This window comes from Brachyhypopomus gauderio, chromosome 5 (assembly GCF_052324685.1).
Source record: "Brachyhypopomus gauderio isolate BG-103 chromosome 5, BGAUD_0.2, whole genome shotgun sequence".
Taxonomy (NCBI): domain Eukaryota; kingdom Metazoa; phylum Chordata; class Actinopteri; order Gymnotiformes; family Hypopomidae; genus Brachyhypopomus; species Brachyhypopomus gauderio.
The window spans coordinates 29,711,649-29,733,007 of NC_135215.1; the positions used below are offsets into that span (position 1 = coordinate 29,711,649).

The window sequence follows — 21,359 nt, forward strand, 5'->3', positions numbered from 1 at the left end:
CTTTTTTAGCTTACACTTTTCAGTTTTAGCACTTGGTAGTCCTTGGTAAACAATTATTGTGTTGCACTGTGGCATGTCTTCTGTTTCAATGTTATACACACAACTACAAAAAATATGCATGTGCACACACACACAAAACCTGTGTACGTGTCACTTCCATGCTTGCTGTGTGGGGGCGGAACATCTGAAGCCTATATTTTGCTACTTGACCCTGATGTAAGCCCTTTTGCTGGCAAAAGCTCACTGGAGAGAAGATCGCAAAATGATATGTTAGCATCTAAGCATAATCTAAGATGTCTGCCGAGTTTGAACTTTGTCCAGGAAGAAGAATAGGGGGCCTGAATCCTTGTTTCATCATCGCAGAGATTGGTCAGAATCATCAAGGAGACATTGAGATTGCCAAGAAAATGATTTGCATGGCTAAGGTATTGTCCTTGAAAAGTTTACAGGATTTTTTTGATTTGTTTTTACTTATTAATTTTATATTTTATTAAGAGGTAACATTTGATATACAATGCTAATTGGAAACATTTAAGCTAGGATCAGTTTGTTCACATGAATAAAACAGCCCAGAGCAATACTACTTGAGGAACTTTTTGTAAATATAATTTGCCATGAAGTAAAGCTGCAGTTGTTAAATGCCACAGATTTGTATACAAATAGCACTGTATTAATGACGAGACGGTTTGCACGCGTTTAACCACGTTTACTGAAAACTTGCATAGCCAAATTACAACATGCCAAATGGAGGCTCACTTTCTGGCACGCATCTGTCTAGGCATGCACATATCACATAGAACATGCGAAACTACGGAGAGCCCATAAGCTCAATATACCACATCACTTCCCCCTTTACTTTAACAATAAATACATTATTACTATGCATTAAGATTAGAATGATCAACATTACCCATACTACATAAATAAACTCAACTGAATGCTTTAACTGTAACTTAAACTAAACATCAGTCATGGCGCAGTCATGGCCTGGCGGTTAGGGGACTGGTGACCGGTCTGGTGACCGGAGGGTCGTGGGTTCGATTCCCAGACAGGCCATGACTGAGGTGCCCTTGAGAAAGGCACCTAACCCCAACTGCTCCCCAGGCGCCGGACTAGGGCTGCCCACCGCTCTGGGCATGTGTGATCCACAGCCCCCTAGTAATCACTAGTGTGTGTGTGTGTGTGTGTTCTGACTGCACAGATGGGTTAAAAGCGGAGGACAAATTTTGATTGGGGTGTAAAAATCACAATTGACAAAATATGGCTCATTTCATTCATTTCATCAGCACACAGTTTCTTATCACCACACTTAGTCCTGGTAACGTTGAGGCACTTTTGGGGTACGCTGGGAGCGTCTTAGGGTCACTGCAACAGGATCAGGCGGCTCAGCTGGGTCTGGCAGTTCAGGTGCTGGGGATGCTTTGAAACTGCTCTCCATCGGCTCAGTCTCCTCAGCAACCTCCTCAGATTGCAGATCTGGAAACCCCGCAGAATGGCAAGATCTCAGCTGGTCTCCGTGGCACCGGTACTCTTGATCCGTCGCTTCTCCACGGACCTTGTAGGACACAGGCCTTGACTGCTGGGTGATGATCCCTGGGATCCATCTTGGTGTTTCGCCAGCAGTGTTTCGCAGGTAGACTTGCTCGTCAACGTCGAACTGCTTGTCCAACGCTTTTCTGTCATGTCCTTCTTTCTGCAGATACTGCTTCCTCATCACCGTTTCTTGAATGTTTGGTTTCAGAAAGTCCAGCCTGGTTCTGACATGTCTTTTCAAGAACACATCAGCAGGTGACTCGCCTGTTGTGCTGTTGGGAGTTGTGTGATACCGTAGCAGGAAGTGAGAGACTTTGTCTTCAATGCTCAAATCTTCTCTTGACAGCTTTTTCATGCCAGCCTTGAACGTTGAGACGTATCTCTCGGCTAGGCCGTCTGTGGCTGGGTGCCTCGGAGCACCGGTCGTGTGGAGGATTCCATTTCTCCTTGCGAACTGTTGGAACTCATCAGACATAAAGGTTGTTGTATTGTCTGTGACAATCTGTTCAGGGACTCCATATGATGCAAAAAGTCTCTTTAGTCTGGTGATGGTTGCAGAGGGGGTTATTTGTGTCATTTTGTAAACCTCCAGCCATTTTGAGAATGCATCAACTACAATCATGAACATGTGGCCCAAGATTGGCCCTGCAAAGTCAATGTGAAGTCTCTTCCACACATCTCCTGGGAATTCCCAAGGGTGCAGTGGCACGTGGCGCGGCATTCCCTGCTCTAGCTGACACGTTTCACATCCTTTGCACACTTTCTCAATGTCCATATCAATATGTGGCCACCAGACGTATTGCCGTGCAATTGCCTTCATTTTCACAATGCCAGGGTGCCCACTGTGGATTTCTTTAAGCACAGCAGCTCTGAGCTTCGCTGGTGCAATCACTCTCGTGCCCCACAGCACACACCCCTGCTCCACAGAGAGTTCATCACACCTTTTGTGGTACCCTTTCAGTTCTTCAGGTATTTCTTTTGGCCACCCTTCCATGATGAATCTGTGCAGCTTTGAGAGCTCTGTGTCAGTTCTCGTTACCTTGGCAATGTGCTTTGCGGTCAGTGGCACGCCCTCTAAGTGTTCACATATTAGTGCGTCGACATAGACAGAAATTGTTTCTGTTCCAGCATCTTTGGTCTCTGATAGCGGCACACGAGACAACCCGTCAGCATTGCCATGCTTCTCTGACTGACGGTAAACAATGTGGTAGTTGTATGCCGACAATACGATGGCCCACCTCTGAATCCGGGCTGCTGCCATCGTGGGAAGCCCTTTATGTTCTCTGAACAAAGTCAATAGTGGCCTATGGTCTGTGACCAGATTAAACTGATGTCCCCAAAGGTATTGGTGAAACTTCTTAACACCATACACAAGGCTTAGGGCCTCTTTCTCAATTTGTGAATAGTTCTTCTCTGCTGGAGAGAGGGTACGCGAAGCATAAGCAATTGGATGCTCTTTTCCATCTGATGTTGTGTGTTGGATTACGGCTCCAATGCCATAAGCTGAAGCGTCACATGCAAAGGTCAACGGCAGGCTCTGATCATAGTGCACCAACACTTTGTCACTTGTCAGGAGTTCTTTACATTTGTTGAATACATCTTGTTCAGCTTTCTTCCATTTCCATGTGACTTGCTCTTTCAGCAAACTGTAAAGTGGTGCTAGAAAAGCACTTTGCTGTGGCACGAAACGGCCATAGTAGTTAACTAGGCCTAAAAAAGCTCGTAGCTCTTTCACATTTGTAGGTGTGGGTGCATCATGTATTGCTCTCACCTTGTCTTTGGATGGGTACACCCCCTTTTTGTCCAGGACATGGCCCAGGTACTCGATTTGGGTCGTTCCAAACTCGCACTTTGACTTTTTCACCTGCAGGCCATTCTCTTGTAGGTGTTGCAGAACTCTGTCGAGGTTCTTCAGATGCTCTGCCTCATCTCTTCCCATTATGAGCAGATCATCAAGATAAACAACCACGTTCAGGTTCTTCATCAGACTCTCCATTACTCTCTGAAAGATGCTAACAGCAGAGTTAATGCCAAAGCAAAGACGATTATACACAAACAAGCCCTTGTGGGTGTTGATTGTTGTGTATTTTTTTGAATCTTCGTCAAGGAGCACTTGCTGTTAAGCTGAGGCTAGGTCGATTTTAGAAAACAACTTGCCACCACTCAGCGTTGCCAGCACTTCTTCAATGCGTGGCAGTGGGTATATGTCTGTATTGGTTGCCTGGTTCACCGTTACCTTGTAATCGCTGCACAAGCAAATCTTGCCATCTTTCTTGACCACAGGAACGACGGGAGTGGACCATTCACTGTGCTTCACAGGACTGATTATGTTTTCTTTTCCCAGTCGCTGTAGTTCATCTTCCACACGTTCCCTCATTGCGAATGGCAAAGGGCGGCTTTTGTGGAATTTGGGCGTGGGGTCAGGCTTGACAGAGATTGTTGCTTTAATTTCCTTTAATGTTCCCAACTCCTCTTTGAAAACTTCACTGTATTTTTCTAACACCTCAAGTATTGACTTGGGTGCTGAGGGCTACTTTGCATTTTCACAGATCATTTTAATTGTTTTCCAGTCCAACTTGATGCTTTCAAGCCAGTTCCTACCACAAAGTGCAGGTCCATTGCCTTTCACTCCAATTAATGGTAAGTCAACAGTTTGATCTCCATAGTTAACTTTTGCCACGAACTGCCCTCTTACTGGAATTGCCTGGCCAGTGTAGGTCTTCAGCATGACATTGCTGCCCCCTAATAGCACATCCGCGAACGACTCTCTGTACATTGCCTCTGATATTATGCTGACTGCAGCTCCCGTGTCTATTTCCATTAGAACATTTCTCCGGTTTACAGAAAAGTTCACTGTGAATACCTGTTTGTCCGTTTCATTTACACAGAACACTTCCTCCTCCTCTTCTGCTATCACATAACTTGCCACTTTTCGCTGAGTCTTATTTTGCCTTCCTTTCTTCTCTCTTGCGGCAGGCTGGCTACCTCTACAAGCTTTTTGTATATGACCGACCTTATCACACTTGTGGCATTTGGCAGTTTTAAAATAGCATTCACTTGGGCTATGATTCTTTCTTCTGCATCTATTGCACGCTGTCTGCGCTGATGGAGAAGGCTTTTGTTTTTCCTTTACCTTGTGCACAGAAGAGGCAGACGGTGTCTCGCTTTGTCTTAGGTCTCGGTCTCGGTGGGCTGCTTCCCTGTTGAGAGTGATCTCCTGGGCTCTGGCAAACGTTAGCCCATCCGTGGAAAGCAACTTGCGTTGGCACGCTTCATCACAAATTCCACTGACAAACCCGTCTCGCAGAGCCTCGTCCAGCCTATCCCCGAAGTTGCATCTTGCAGCTAGCTGTTTCAGATCCGCAGCAAACTGATCTACCGTTGCGTCGTTCTTCTGCACACATCGTCGGAATCTGAATTGCTCGGCTACGACCAGTGGTTTCGGTTCATAGTAATCTGACATAATTACCACAATTTCATCAAACGTCTTATCTTTAGGTTTGAGAGGTTGAACTAAATTTCGTAGCAGTCCGTATGCAGAAGCACCAACAGAGCTTAGCAGAGTAGCTACCCGTTTTTCATCCTCGACATTGTGTGCTTCGAAAAAAAGTTCCATCCGCTCGACATAAGCCGTCCACTGTTCGTTTTCTGGATTAAACTTGTCCTGCTTGGCGAAGTTAGCCATTTTCACTGCTCACTACAGTCACTTTTTACCTCGTCGCCAATTATGTGGTGTATTAATGACGAGACGGTTTGCACGCAATTAACCACGTTTACTGAAAACTTGCATAGCCAAATTACAACATGCCAAATGGAGGCTCACGTTCTGGCACGCATCTGTCTGGGCATGTGCATATCACATAGAACATGCGAAACTACGGAGAGCCCATAAGCTCAATATACCACAAGCACTATACAAAAATAATGTGACCATAACTAATAAGATGTTCGAGATGTACTGTAGATCTTGTTCAGTTTGCTTTCAGTTTGGAATGAGTCAGTTATTCAGTCAGTTACATAAATTAAAAATTGCTCAACTCCTACAGATTTATATTGGAAAAGAAAAGACCAAATCTGTATTAAATATATTGTTTTTTGGGCTTTATAACAGACAGACACTGAAAAACAACCATCTAATTTTTTGTCACTGGTCCCATTGCAATCTAATAGACAAAAATAATAAGGAAAACATCCTGTATGACCAAACAAAAATTCATTTTACAAAGCATATGGCAAAACAAATATATTCCATACTTACCAAGTGTGTCAAACATATCCAAATCACTTTCATTTACGGTCCCCTCTAATCTCTCTGGTTCACAGCAATTGAATTCCACACACTTTTGCTCACTCTCCTACTCTATCTTCCCCCACCTATTCAGGACTGTGGAGCAGACTGTGTGAAATTTCAGAAAAGCGAGCTCAAGCACAGGTTCACTAAACGAGCACTAGAGCGTCCTTACAATTCTCCTCATTCCTGGGGAAACACTTATGGGGCACATAAGCGCCATCTAGAGTTCAGCCATGAACAGTACAAGGCGCTGCAAAAGTTTTCCAGAGAAGTTGGGATTTTCTTCACTGCATCAGGCATGTAAGGAATTATTTCTAGTTTTATGAGTCTCAGAACATACTGTATTTGAACAACTATGTGGCCTACATATAGTGATAGCAAAAATAACAAGTTGAATGTATAAGTAAATATATAATAATATAAATAAATAAAATAATAAGTTGAATGTACTATTTTTTTGTGATGTTTTTGTTATATTTCTTTCCTTAAAAGATGGCAGTTGAGTTGCTACATGAAATCAATGTGCCCTTCTTTAAAGTGGCCTCGGCAAACACAGGCAACATCCCTTACCTTGAGAAGACCGCCAGAAAAGGTTTGTGTGTGCATAGTTGCCAAATTGGGCTTGTTTGAAAGTCCAGCAGCGGGTAAATTCTGGGATCGCGTGGTGCGTTTTTTTGGGCTACTTTTGAGTTGGGCTACCGCGGGAGTTGCAAGTCAACACTAACAATCGATCACGCTATAATACTTAATTTGTCTCCATTTTACACTCACCAGCCTACCCCCCCCCCCCCCCCCCCCCCCCCCCCCCCGTGGACAACTTACACTTGCTACCCCCCCCCCCCCCCCCCCGTCGACAACTTACACTTGCTACCCCCCCCCCCCCCGTGGTGGACGAACGTGTACTCCCAGCCGAGAGCTTGGTCTTTCAAATGCCGACAGCAACTGTTCCACTGAAACCGGCTCTGAAACTAGCTCTGATCCGTTAGCATCTAGCTCTGATCGGTAGCATCTAGCTCTGACCATCACTTTGCTGTCGACTATTAGGCCGTAAGGTGAACATCGAAAAGTCCTTCAGAAAATAAATTCCGCTCCGCGCTATCCGAACCAAACACGCTTCAACTCATAAAAAGAACGAGTTATGTTGAGGTTTAAAAAAAGTTTCGCCGCTCAAAATACAGTACTTTTTTTGTTCGCAGCGTTTAATGGAAGGACTAGTGCCTGGTAGGCGTAATAACACTTTGGCTCTTGAGAGGTGCCACGGTTGAGACGTCATCAGAATGGACCAATCGGATCGCTGGTATGTCAGCTGAGCTAGTAAACAGAAGCAGACGTCGTTGTAGCAGCGCGTTGATCCAGATGTACCGAAGAAGAGGAAATCTCGTCCGAAAGTGTTCAAAAAAAGAAATCTTCGAAACATAAGATTTGTTACATGCATATATCGTCTGTTAAACATGAGGAAATACAGAATTTCACCAGCACAAGGTGGAATACTTTTCGAAATAGTCTTCGGCAGTGGCTAGAGTTGCGGGGCGAGTCCAGAGACGTAGCAGAAAGTTTCAAACACTCTTGAACTGCATTTGAAGAAATTCCCGATGACGCGGCTTTACATCCCACATGTAACGGAGGATTATTGACCAACGAGAGATCGGAAGAACTAAACGGCGTCTCGTGCGAGAAACAGAGAGGGGGTATGACCAACAGGACCCCCAAACTACTGGGACTACTCCGACCAGGAAACTTCGGTCCAGATCAAGCCTCTCCATCTCCAGCTCTGGCCCCGTTCTTCCTGCCATCTGCATCATTTACAAGAAAGGCTGCAAATTTGTCGTCGCGGGTGGCAGACGCCATAAAGAAGCTTTGACAAAAACACAAACTTTAACTGCAGGTAAGACTGGGTATCACCCTCACCCCCCACCACACAGTAGGTAGTCTATGTAAATGCATCATATCCCCCAACACACACACACACACAGATGTTGGGAGAAGTTGAATGACTATGTAGCCTACACTGCTACACAATCCTTGTATTTGTCTAATTCTAATATCAATGTATGTCTGAATTGCCATAATGTGATGTGTGTGGGTGTGAAATTACTTTCCAATACATAACATCCCCATGCCTATAATACCCCCCCCCCCCCCTATTGTTTTGAGATCTTTGATATAGAATGAAGCACACTTTGACTTTAATGGGGTACTGGGTATGTTTGTATAAATGTCATAGCATGCCTGATGTTAATATGCCACTGAATACCTGTTTAGAATTGTGGCTCCTCAGCCTGATGCCCTGTCTGGTCAACACACTGCTTTACAGCAGCAAGCCCATCCCCCGGTCCATTCCCCCACCCCCCACTGCCCCTCTCTCACACTTGTACACTTGGGACTGTCCCTGTGTGTTGCTGGGCGGCCCCAGCAACCAGACTTGTCTCTAGAGGTGTGTCCTGGCTGTGCTGTACATCTGTGTGCACAAGAAATCTTGTTTTGGGTGCAACACCTAGCACCATTTTACAACACCACACCACCAGGAAAAATGAAGTCTTCATTTTTTTGCCTGCCTATTTATTCATCCTTTGTTCTTTTCTTTTGTACAAGGCAAGTTGCAGGAAGCTGCTGAAGTGAAGGATGACCAGAGCATCCTCATTCACATCAAGGACAGAGTGTGTGTGTGTGTGTGTGTGTGTGTGTGTGTGTGTGTGTGTGTGTGTGTAGAGCGTCCTCATTCACATCAAGGACAGAGACTGGAAGATGGAAACCTTCAAGTGACATGATGACAAGAAATCCAGCCCCTCATTCTGTTCTACATGTCATACTGTGTGTGTGTGTGTGTGTGTGTGTGTGTGTGTGTGTGTGTGTGTGTGTGTGTGTGTGATTTAACCTCTATTCTATTTGTGTCATTCCTTTTATTATGGTTATGTATATACGTATATAAGTTTATGCCAGTTGATGTGTATGCCCTCATTGTTTTGATAGTTTTTTTATGTGTTGTTAGTGAATAAATGAATACCTGAAGGGTCCTTATTGATAATTATTGATAATTACAATTATTTCCATTTATTTATAAAAATGACAACATGAAAAGGTAACCTTATCATCCACTTGCTCCAGTTGTTTGTTATATAGCACTGCTTGGAATTCATTTAGCCCCTGTTACAAACACATGGATGGCTATCAATAATTATTGGAATTATTTCCATTAATTGATCAACTGACAACATGAAAGGTCACTTACATAATTGTGATTTGTGCTGTAAATACACAAATGAGGATTATGATAATGCTCATTCATGTATTTCTGAGGGCCAAATAAATACTAAATAGTGCGTTATTGTATATAAAGTGGGCATAAAATAATATTTATCAACGATATTGTTGATAATTATTTTATGCCCACTATAAAATTATATTTTGGGAGATTTCTTTCTGTAGGTTATATTTGACAGCACTAGGCAGGTTGTCATTTTTTCCCGTTTGTTGTCGTAAATCGGTTACGTGATTGGTTTAGCGCGGTCACGCGGTGTCTTTTGACGTCAAAATAATCGTCATTCAGCGTGAGGAAAATAGTTCTTCAGAAAACGTCTCGGTTCAAACAAAGTACAGGATTCTGTGACGCGAAACTTTTTTGGTAAGTGCAATATAACTTGATCATTTTTATCAGCTAACGGGCATGTAGTTGGGAGATCGCGGAGCGGATCAGAACGAAAACGGGGTTCACCTTACGGCCTATTCACCGTATTTCGCCACGCCCACTTTCAAGTGTGTGTTTTTTCCGCCTTTGTGTTAGAACTTCCGGTCAGCTACATTTTAATGATTTTTTTCATAAAATAGGCATTCTTGTCTATTTACTTCTTTACTTAATTACTTAAAATTACAAAATGAATGCAAGGAAAAGATGTGGCCACTGATTATAAAATAGTTACTTATCTGATAGCCTCATAAGCACCCAACGCGTTTGCTTCATCGAAGCTTCATAACCGAGCCATTTCTCGGGATAAGAATGATCTGGTGTTGGTTTCCCCTCCACAAAATGATAAGAGCAGACGTATGGACGTTTGGGTGGATGTTTTAAATGTAGCGCCTTCAGCCTTAGACGCAGGTACTCTTCTTTGGAAGGCGGTGGATATAAGTTATAAGGTGCCGCACAACACTCAGATCTTTTCGAGCTGTGTTCGTAACACTGTTGGTCAAGCCAAGTTTTCCTCTTCTTCCAATTATTGTGACACCCTCTAACTCAGGAGTGGCCAACCTGCGGCCCTTTGCCTGGTTTCATGGGTCTCCCCAGCCGGTCCACTCTCACCTGCACTAACGGTGTGTGTCGTGGCCCGGTTACCTCATCAGCTCTGAGGGCGACACACAGCTACATCTTCGTGCTGCGCGGTTTGTTTACAAGCCTAGCGAGCCGCTAATACTTTTAAAACCGGCGTAGTGAAAAACGGGAGACTAGCGGCATGAAGTGTCTGTGATTGTGATTGTGCTTTGAGTCTCGTTGGTGAGACCCGGTTCTTCTGTCACACGTTTGGAATAAACCACATCCGAGGTGCAGCAAAGGCACTGCACACGACCGAGGGAGCTTCAAAACTACTGACGCTGTCTGTTCTCTTCTTCCTAAAGATGAGCGCAGGTCAGTGGCGTTGTAACAAGTGTTGATAAGAGTTTATCCACTTTTTACCTAGAAAACAACAGTTGCGTACATAACAGAGCTCGTAATGTGCTCCAAACATGACAAAGTCCTGAAGCATATCACGCCATGTGTTTATATCGAACTTTGTGCTTGTTTTTTTTTACTTAATACTTAATTTGTGTCCATTTTACATCCCCCCCGCTAATAATTTACACTCGCCACCCCCCTCTTGGTCTCTTGTGGCTCTTGGTCTCTGACGGGTTGGCCACCTCTGCTCTAACTGAACATATTATGCTAGTCATTTTGTGTTTGTTGTCGTTTTGCTTGTAATCGGTATCAGCGTATCCGTAGCACCGGAAGTTCTAACACAAAGTCAACCAAGATGGCCCTGCCCAGCGTTGTCATGGAAAATAGCGTGGACACTGAATAACAGGGTTGCCAACTCTCACGCATTGAGCGTGAGACACACGCATTTGACCGTTTTCACACGCTCTCACGCCACACTTCCGATATCTCACGCCGAAAATTTATTTACCTCAGATCCACATATATGATTCAATACGTTACTAGTTCGCTAGCTCTGGCGCCATCCACCGGCGATATAACACCCCCCCCCGCTCAACAACTTTCGTTCGCCACCCCCCCCCGCTCAACAAAATACACTCGCCACCGGCTCCAGGTTAAAATCTCACTCCAAGCGAACGTCAAAAGTTGGCAACCCTGGAATAAACAACAACACTTAATAACTTGGTGTGTGTCATGAACTTTATTGATACTGATGTAAACCAAACAATCAATAGCTGATGTCACTTGGCTTGCTAACCTAGCTAGATATTGTTTGTTTTACCACTCCGTAGGATTACTAATGGAACTAGCTATACGTTAAATAATAGTTAGTTACCTAACTAACTAGTGCTAGCTGGTGTCACCTTACCCTGGTATGAGTGAATAAATTCTTCTACAAACAATTTGTAGCCTCTATTCAACTTGGAACCCTTCGTTGTTGAATGTTCTCCAACGATCCTGAAAACGTCTTAAAAATTCAGTCTCGGCAGTGATGACAGGGATGAACTAAATACACGCTCCATGCTGAGGTGAATTGACAACAACTATCTTCTACGAGTACAGGAACTTGTTTTACCCGGCGGTGACGTATTTCGGCTTTGTTGTGAAAAGGGCCTATAGCTTCAGCAAGGGTTGAAACCCTAATGGAGTAAGGGTTGTTGGGGGCTTTAAACTTCTACCTACCACTTTAGCCCAGCGCGTTCGTTTGATGGGAAAGAGATAGCAGGAACAACATACCAAAATTATAGCAATACCAAAACCACAGTTGCCAGGACAACCCTGACCATCGTTGCCCCTTGCCCGACCCCTCCCTCTTAAACTTGAGTTAAATCTCATTGGTGGGTACTCCCACCCCTGTTGCAGATAGGGAACATATTGAGGAGTCTGGGGCGGGCCCCTGTACGCGTACACTGCCTGCGTACACCCTTTTCTAAACCAGTTAAGGTGTGAGCATTGGGACACCCGGATGTATGCTGCTTGGCTCAGATAATTTGTGGGAGTTGACTTATCCAACCATGTGACTTTAGAAATGGCGGATGCTGCATGTACTGGCCATTTAACAGAGGGCCTCACCTAATGCTCCATTATGTCTAGTGAGAGGTACTTCATGCAGCAGGTGAGTTGTGCTTTCTGCATACTGAAAGGCACTTAACTTAAACAGTAACTTCACACTGTATTCCCTGACAGTGTGGTGAACTCATTAAAATTATTCTATTTGTAAGCAAAACTGCAAAACAGTTCAAACAGCTTAAAACATTAAAGTTCATACAACGATATTCAAGTTTTAATCTCAATAAGCTCAACATTTTCAAGTGAAGACAATCACTAAACTCATTGTTTTTCATTTAATATTTGCCGAGCGTCTGACACAATGCGCTCCTGCATGCCTATTGGTTAAAACCATATAATTAGCATACTGTGATTTTTGAACAAACATGGTGGACAGTGCGGCTGGTGCAGGAAAACTACACTGTAAACCCAGCATTAAGGTTTTACGCTGTCTTAACTTTTTGTTATGTTTTAAGTTTCGATTCCCAGACCTGAAGCCATGACTGAGGTGTCCCTGAGCAAGACCCCTAACCCTCAATTGCTCACCTGAGATAAAATGTAAGTTGCTCTGGACAAGAGCGTCTGCCAAATGCCACAAAAATGAAAAAAAGTTAAGTTGGAGGAAATTCTATTAATTACTGTATATAATTATTACCAAGTATTGTAGTATGCAGTACTTAAATAAATATATATATATATATATATATATATATATATATATATATATATATATATATATATATATATATATATATATATATCTTAAAAATTCATATTTTCCTAAACTTATATCCATCCATCCATCCATTATCTGAACCGCTTAATCCCGCTAGTCGGGGTCACGGGGGGGCTGGAGCCAATCCCAGCATCTCCGGGCGAAGGCAGGGTACACCGCAGGTCGCCACTCCACCGCATGGCCAACACACACGCACGCACACACACACACACCTACGGGCAATTTAGAGTGATCAATCAACCTAACACGCATGTCTTTGGACCGTGGGAGGAAACTGGAGCACCCGGAGGAAACCCACGCAGGCACAGGGAGAACATGCAAACTCCACACAGAGCAGCCCAGACCGAGAATCGAACCGCCTTGCTGTGAGGCGACAGTGCTAACCACCACACCACCATGCCGCCCCTAAACTTATATATTTTATTTAAAGTTTTATTATTTTTTTAAGTTAACTGTACTTAAAAATTATATTACATGAACTTAACATTTCTTAGGTAATCGGTTACAGCAAAACTTTTGAGTTTAGTGGACTTGTTGGGTTTTACAGTGCACTTTAACACTAAGAATATGAAGGTCCACCGTGACTATGCAAGGAAGAGAAATTTATATGTAAGGGAGTGTTAACATAACACAGGGCACAGGGAAAACACTGTAGGAACTAAAGCAACTAGCGATACAGAAACAAAACAGAACCTTATTAACTAAACCAGACTGCTAAAAACATGTGTAGCAAGGGAACATGTCAATAACCTAAACCGAAGACAAAACTGCTAGACAGGCAGATTCAAACATTAATAATGCATGAACATCTATCATACTTTCATTAATAACCAGACACCAAAACAAACTAAGGACAAGGAGGCTAGATGAACCAGTAAAAATCCAATACCAGCAAAGCTTTTAAACATTTACCTAAACAAACTTGTGACCCAACTGACCAGAGTAACAGAGGGAAAAAACACAAGATCACAAACACAATAACCCACGATCAGAACATATAAAACCAGGAACTAAATCCCAGACAATAATGAGATATAATCTAGAAACAGCTGAGATGGCAAATGAAGGCAGAACTATACAATGAATGTATGACAGTGCATCAACGTGCTACCACACCTCTAACGTCTCCCAAAGCCAATATCTTATCAAAACGTATCTAGTTTAACTTGCCAAATACATCACCATTTCACTCTGGCATGTCTACGTCACTTACTCACTTCGCTTATCCCGGTGTGTGCGCCATCTATAACTATCTCCACCCAGTACCTATTAATTTGCAGTTAACCCTTACCGCACGACCTGACTTACTTTTATTGTCTATTTTCCTTTTTCTTGCTCCCTTAACTCCCTTCTTGGTCTTTCCTAGTTTAATTCCTTTAGCAGGATTAGCACGTTTTTTATTTTATTTTATATTTATTTATTTATTTATTTATTTTACCTCTGCTCGCCTGCCTGTCTTCTGTGTGCAGCGTGTTCTAATGTTGTTCACCACTTCCTCTCTGTCAGTCTCTTCAGAGTGCTCAGATTCACTTCCTCATTGGTCGCAGTTCTCCCCCCCTCCTTGCTCTCATCTTGTCGAATGACTGAATTTGCATGGGGGGGGGGGGGGTTTAACTATTTGGGACATGGGTTTTTTACACTCTTTATTGGGGTTTTTAACTATTTGGACTGTTCTTGTTTCTACATTAACCACTGAATAGATTCCTTTTACTTCTCCCTGAGTTTTGGTGGCACTCTCCTGTGAGGAAGCTGTGGGCATTACCGAGCCTTGATCATAAGGTGGCACATTTTTCTGACTGTCTGCTATCTTCCTGGCCTGTTCCCCGATAGCCCAAGCCAACAAACTTATATTTTGCGTTGCAATGCTAGTTCTCTTTCACAATTGATTATTTTACGCTTTAACTGGGCTCACTTCCGTCTTCCTACATTCTCATGTTGCTCTTTCAGTTATTCTAATTTGCAGAGAGACTGTGATGATTTATGGTCAATGATGTCACCTAAAGACACACGGTCGTCGCCTGCCTGTCTTGGTCACCTCATACTTTTAATGTCTCATAACATTAGTTGTATGAATTACTTTACAAGTCACAGTCATTTGTTCCTATATGTGGACAAGTTTTCCACTCACATAAACCAACACCAAAAACCAACCATTTTACATCAAACTTTTACATACGTTTCGCATTTCCTCACCAGCCATTGTTGATAAAAAACTGATACTCGCCTGCAGTCGTCTTCAACCTTACTTTAATAGATTGAGGGCTCTGTTGACACCGTAAGGTTTACCACCCTCAATCAATTCAGGTTATTGGTCCGAAACCAGGCGATTTTGGGGGTACCTCAAGTCCCCGGGACGCCTGTGACCCAGCTGACTCGAGAACGCCGCTCGGTCTTACCGTCGCCTCGTCAGGCAAATGGGAGGGTTTGCCACACCCCAGGAAACAAAGAAACACTTATTAGGCCGGTATAGGGACTCCAACCCTGTTTTCATAGGGACTCCAACCCTATATTTTCCTTTTAGGGACTGAAACCCTTTTTTCTTTTAAACCGTATATTTTACCTTTTAAACCAAACCAAAAAAGATAATAAAAAAAAAAAAAAATTGCTATTTAATTTAGCATCGACCAAACACCATTAGTTCATCACAATTTGGAATTATACAAATGTGCAGAAATTTTGTTGTAACAGGTATTCTGCTTTACCTTTAGTTGAGCCGGCTCGGACGAACTAACGGTATTTTAGAAGACGTGTTCCAAAAATCTCTCTTCCCATCACGTCGGAAGGTCATCAATTGTTGGGGGCTTTAAACTTCTACCTACCACTTTAGCCCAGCGCGTTCGTTTGATGGGAAAGAGATAGCAGGAACAACATACCAAAATTATAGCAATACCAAAAAGGCCTTTATTAAATACAGAGATATCTCTGGGGATCTCACATACTAACATTTACATCAGAGAGACCCAACAAGTGTTTGTACATGCCGTCTTTATATACAATTTCTCCGCCCCCAAATGCTCAGCTCTTCCATACCTTACATGGTATTGTTCTTCAAGCATACAATACTTCTCTTTCTTCTCTGCAACCCCAACACTTTTCCCAGATGGACTTATGGTTCCTGTCTATGGACTGATAGGCCGGCAAGAGGCCACCATACATGAAGATGCTGTAAATTCATATTTCCCCAACGTCGGCACGATCAGGCCTACACCTTCTGCTTTTTAGATCTCACTCTACAGTGTGGTTTCACAACATCCTCTCCCAGGGTTCACAGCTCGGACACATCTTAAACAGTGGTTACATTTTACTTCTACATTAAACAGTGGTTACATTTCACTTCTGTATTATGTTAAAAGAATAAACAAAGCATGTGCTATTGCTAAGCAAAAAACCCAAAATCACAACAGGGTGACTCCAACATGTACAAGTAAAATAATTAAACACAGCATGAACTGAGTCTCTCTTTGTATAGATCATATAATCATAAATCATTGCATTCATTATTTAACACACAGTTCACTGTAGTAACAGTGCATTTTTGGACTTATATTCCAAGGCCGCCCCATGGTGATATCCAGTGGTATGCAGTCTATGGAGACCATGCACTATGTTTATCAGACAGTGAAGAAGCACAACCCAAACTTCACCTTTCTGCAGTGTACCAGTGCTTACCCACTGGCCACAGAGCATGTCAACCTGCACATCATCACAGTGAGAATCTTGCACTTGTTATAGAGATTTGGTGCCATTATGCCCGGAACTTCAGGGACAGACTGCTCTGAACTTATAATAATAAAAATAATAATTCATTGTTTAATTAAATTTAATCATGCATCAGTCACTTGTTCTCATTAGGTGCTATTTCTCTGACTCCTGCTACCAAACCTGCCATGCTGCCATGGAAGATCATAGAACAGAATAGGTATGCATACCTCTGTGTTTGCTCTCCAATGCAGGAATTCCAGAAGGAATTCCTGGACATTCCGATCGGCTACTCGGGTCACGAGGCGGGCATCAGTGTAACCATTGCCGCAGTAGCCCTAGGTGCAAAGGTCGTGGAACGTCATGTGACCTTGGACAAAAGTTGGAAGGGAAGTGACCATGCAGCATCCCTAGAGCCAGCTGAGCTCAAGGCACTGGTGAAAGAAATCCGAACAGTGGAACTTGCCCTGGGTTCAACAATCAAGCAAATGCTTCCATGTGAAGCCTCCTGCCACAGCAAGGTCTGACCACAAATTTAAGTATTGTACTTTCATTGATCTTTCTGTTGTTCATGATTATTGAAAGTCTTTGGCTTTACAATATAGAATATTATGCTATCAAATAATAATCACATTAGATTGAAATATTCAATCGTGGCTTATTTCTATACTATTGCCATTTTCAATATCATTTGTTTTAATAGTTATTAATAATAATAATAATAATATTGTTTTTCTGGTTTCAGTTGGGCAAGTCAGTGGTGGTGAAAAGAGCAGTGCAGAAGGGGACACAATTAACCCTTGACATGCTGGGAGTTAAGGTGGCAGAGCCACAAGGCATACCACCCCAGAATATCTTCAAGTTGGTGGGAAAGACAATAACTGTGGACGTAGAGGAAGATGACACCATAACTAATGACATGGTCAAAGAATGATTATTATTTAATTTGAATCAATCATCTTTATTCAAACTCATTACAGCTTTTTAATGTTTTTTTTCCAATGAAAATTGGACTTTCCTTTGCTCCTGTGATTATCTGATATCTGATTTCTCTCCTATGTGTATTTTAAATTTTTTATTTTAGTACTAATTTTTTAAGGTAATGGAAGGCTTCCATTAAATCTACTAAATCTTGAAGTATAAAATTATATTGAGGCTTACTAATAATTCCTAGGATAGGTGAATGTAGCTCAGAGATTTCTTATATAGTCCTCACTGACCCTGAGACATTTCTATATTGTTCTTTGTTCCATTCATTAACTACTGCAATATTTTATTCTTTATTATTTCCAAATAAAGAATATTTTACATACTACTTGCATAGCATATTAGAATAACATATCAGTTTAATGAAACATGTCCATACTGCTGTTACTAGTGCTACTGCTTTAATACCAGTCAAGTTGGGAGAGAAACAAACAAAAAAACAAACCAAAAAACCCTAAGTAAAGGAAAATGGCCCAAACTGACATGAAACAAACAGCATAAAATAACCCACAACAATAAGTGAGTTTCTGACACTGGTTTTGAAGAACTAGAACAAAACAAAGCGCTTGGCATCTCTGAATTACATTTACAGCATTTGGCATACAGAGATACTATAATCACATATGACAGTAGTCTATAGAATGATAAGCAAATATCTACTTAGCTAGCTAGTTTTATATTGAATAAATAATGAACATTCTTGAACATTCTAGAAACAGCAGAGCGACCTGCAATAACGTATTTTTCAAATGTACTTTATTGCAATTTTTATTGCAAGTTTCAAGAATGTTCCAGAAACATTTTAAAATATATTTCTTAATATAAAATATAGCATACATATTAACATAGCATTTATTTTAACTTTTAGGTTTGTTTGTGCCCAAACTAAGTTTTATACACAGATGGGTTAGCATTTATGGTAGTGGACTTTGAAGTCTGAAGTATCTTATCACAACAAGTAGCTAGCCTATTGCTAGCTACAATAAAAATCATGATAAAAATGGAAAGAGGAGAATCCATCATGCTGAAAAGCTGAGGCAACACTCAAACAGGCAATAAAAAACACCAGTCGCATACACTGAACGAGAAGATGATATGATGAAATTGCTCTCTATAGAGAATCTCAATAATCTGGTTTATGAGGATAGATGTCAGTTAGAATGCTGCCTACGTAAACAGTGCCTACGTAAACAGTACCTACCTAATCACTGCCTACGTAGGCAGCTCATTATGTTTTGGAACAGACCCAGTGTGTATTGAATCTTGGACATCAATTGTCAACACTGGCCTAATTTCAAAACACTTTCGCATGATATGGACTACCTCAATGTCCTCTTTCTATGCCAATATAATGTGGAAAATAAACCAGCCTTATCTTGTCCGTGAGTCTTCTTAGGTGTGCTTGGTTTGTTTAACATGTCTTTGTTTAACTCTTTGTTAGATTTGACCCATGCCTGCCTATTTGACACTGAGTTTGAATTACTTTTTATTAAAAAAGTAAAGCATGTGGCTCACATGAGGTGAGGTGATGGGGTGAGGTATCACATGAGGTGAGATGATGGGGTGAGGTATCACATGAGGTGAGGTGATGGGGTGAGGTATCACATGAGGTGAGGTGATGGGGTGAGGTATCACATGAGGTGAGGTGATGGGGTGAGGTATCACATGAGGTGAGATGATGGGGTGAGGTATCACATGAGGTGAGGTGATGGGGTGAGGTATCACATGAGGTGAGGTGATGGGGTGAGGTATCACATGAGGTGAGGTGATGGGGTGAGGCATCAAAAGTGTTGCAGGGGTAAGAACTGTACATCTTTTAATGGTGATATTCAGCATTCCTAGTAAAACAGTGTGATATCTCAGCCAGCGGGCTGCTGTCATGTGTGACCTACAATATCACGTGATGCGTTCACTGCTTTCACAGCAGTGGCTACCGCTCTGAAACAGGGAGGGAACCCTGTCTGTCACAGGATCTAATCTGGCTGAATAGTAAGCTATTTGTCACAGTACAGTACACAGTATAACATCCTGTGCTTGTACCAATACACAAGTCATTCAACCTTGCTTCTCATCTGCTGTTAACATTAATGGGAGATCTGGATTAGGCAAACCCAATGTTGGTGTTTGCTGTAATGCTCTCTTTAGCCGTTTGAAGGCCTTTTCTGCTTCTCATGTCCAACTAAGTGCACTGTGGGCTAGTAAGCCCCTCCCGTGAGCTATCGTGCTCAGCAGGGCCTCGAGGCATGCATGGTGTGCAGTAGGAGCACATTCCTAAAATATAATGAATTGCAATTTGGTCCTAGGCCAGTTTGTAGACTTTTGAATGTATTTTTAATTTTTTTATGGCCATCACTTTCTGGGATAGTAGGATGACCCGGGAATTTGATTTTATTCTGCAAGCACTGCAATTTGGTTTGCACAACTTTGTGCTTTTCGGCTACTAAATGCTTTAACAACTTAGTCATGTTGCATTGACACTGGCCTCATATGGCTAACAAATTAAACATTACTGAGCTCAGGCTTAATTCTCAACAGCAGTAACAGGTTAGCGAAAGCTTTTCTTCATTGCCAAGCATAGGAAAAATTTTGTGTCCTACCTGACCCTTCCAGACCTTCACCAGCCGACCCCTCCTCCCATCAGTCATCATCCTCCTCCTGCTGGTTTCTCCGTTTCTTGTGCTTGGTCTTCTTCTGCAGGCATTCTCGTGCCCTGTGTCTGCTTTACCCACAGACACAACATGTGTCGTCCTCATCGTCCTTCTGGCTTTTCCCTTTCCCACAACCTTTCCCTCTGCTCTTCTTATCTCGCTTTTTCCAGTCTGTGTGATTGTCTCGTCTCGCTGCTTCATGAGCCATTTTCAGGTGCCTGACTTGTTTCGTCAACCTTTGTAACTGTTAATGTCCATGTTGTGTAGTCCAGTGTTGGTCTGCTTTGTCCTGCTGCCTCCGTCTCTGGACATGTGACACGTCCAGGTGTTGTTGTTGTTGGGGCAGTCATTCAGTCTGGGTGGCACGGCGGTGGAGGCTGCGCATGGCAGGGGAGCATCCAGTCTGGGCTTGTAGCCTGCACTGCAGTCTGCCTCCCACATCTCAAATGCTTCACCATCCCTGGCCAAGGGTGACACTCCCTGTCACACAATTACACCCCATGTAATCACCTTCACGCCGCATGCAGCCGCAAAAGGAGTCGATCACCCGGCACTCAAGAAGAGATTTCACTGTTACAAAAGTAACTGCCTCCCTGGGTATTGCTTGCTCTGCACACTACAAGGAGGGCCAAGCACGCCAGATATACTACCATTCTGACGCCAGACGCCCTTACCTACAGGCCCGAGACCTTCAGGACTGTCTGCCTTCAACTCACGAGGAGTACTACTAGAAAGAGTAGAGGTAGAGAGAGAGAGAGAGAGACTACAGGTCTGCAAAGCATACACTGATCAACATGTCCTAGGCCCAGGGCTTAATTTGTAAATCAAACGTTGCCGGAACGCAAGCGTAAATTGTTACACTGGCGGTATAATATTTTGCCGGATCGAGGCAGACAGTTCCCGGAACACACGCTTCAAAATGAAAGAGTTCCCGGATCCTGTTCCGGCAGGATCCGGCTCAAATTAAGCCCTGCCTAGGCCTGGCACATGTTCAATATACCTTAATAAAGTGATTTCCTTTCCACTTATCTTATTACTAATAGTGGCCAATACATATACAAATACTGATGAATATGATTACAGAAAGACCAAATATAAATTTTGCCCTGACACTCCTCTCAGCGTTTGTGTCTGCCTCTTCACTCCCTGTGGAAATCCTTCACAGTGATTTTCTGACTGTCTGAATCACCTAGAAAGCTGATGCTAGCTAACATGGTCAAAATGCTCAAGTGT

At 42.7% G+C, this 21,359-nt stretch overlaps 1 pseudogene across 1 annotated transcript; it reads left to right on the forward strand.

Annotated features, from left to right (window-relative positions):
- The first annotated feature begins 293 nt into the window (after positions 1-293).
- LOC143515061 (N-acetylneuraminate-9-phosphate synthase-like) lies at positions 294-18,843 on the forward strand (annotated as a pseudogene). The gene is made up of 6 exons (XR_013131026.1): positions 294-425; positions 5,916-6,129; positions 6,315-6,416; positions 16,346-16,500; positions 16,746-17,012; positions 17,237-18,843. The product of XR_013131026.1 is annotated as an N-acetylneuraminate-9-phosphate synthase-like (transcript).
- Positions 18,844-21,359: the final 2,516 nt, after the last annotated feature.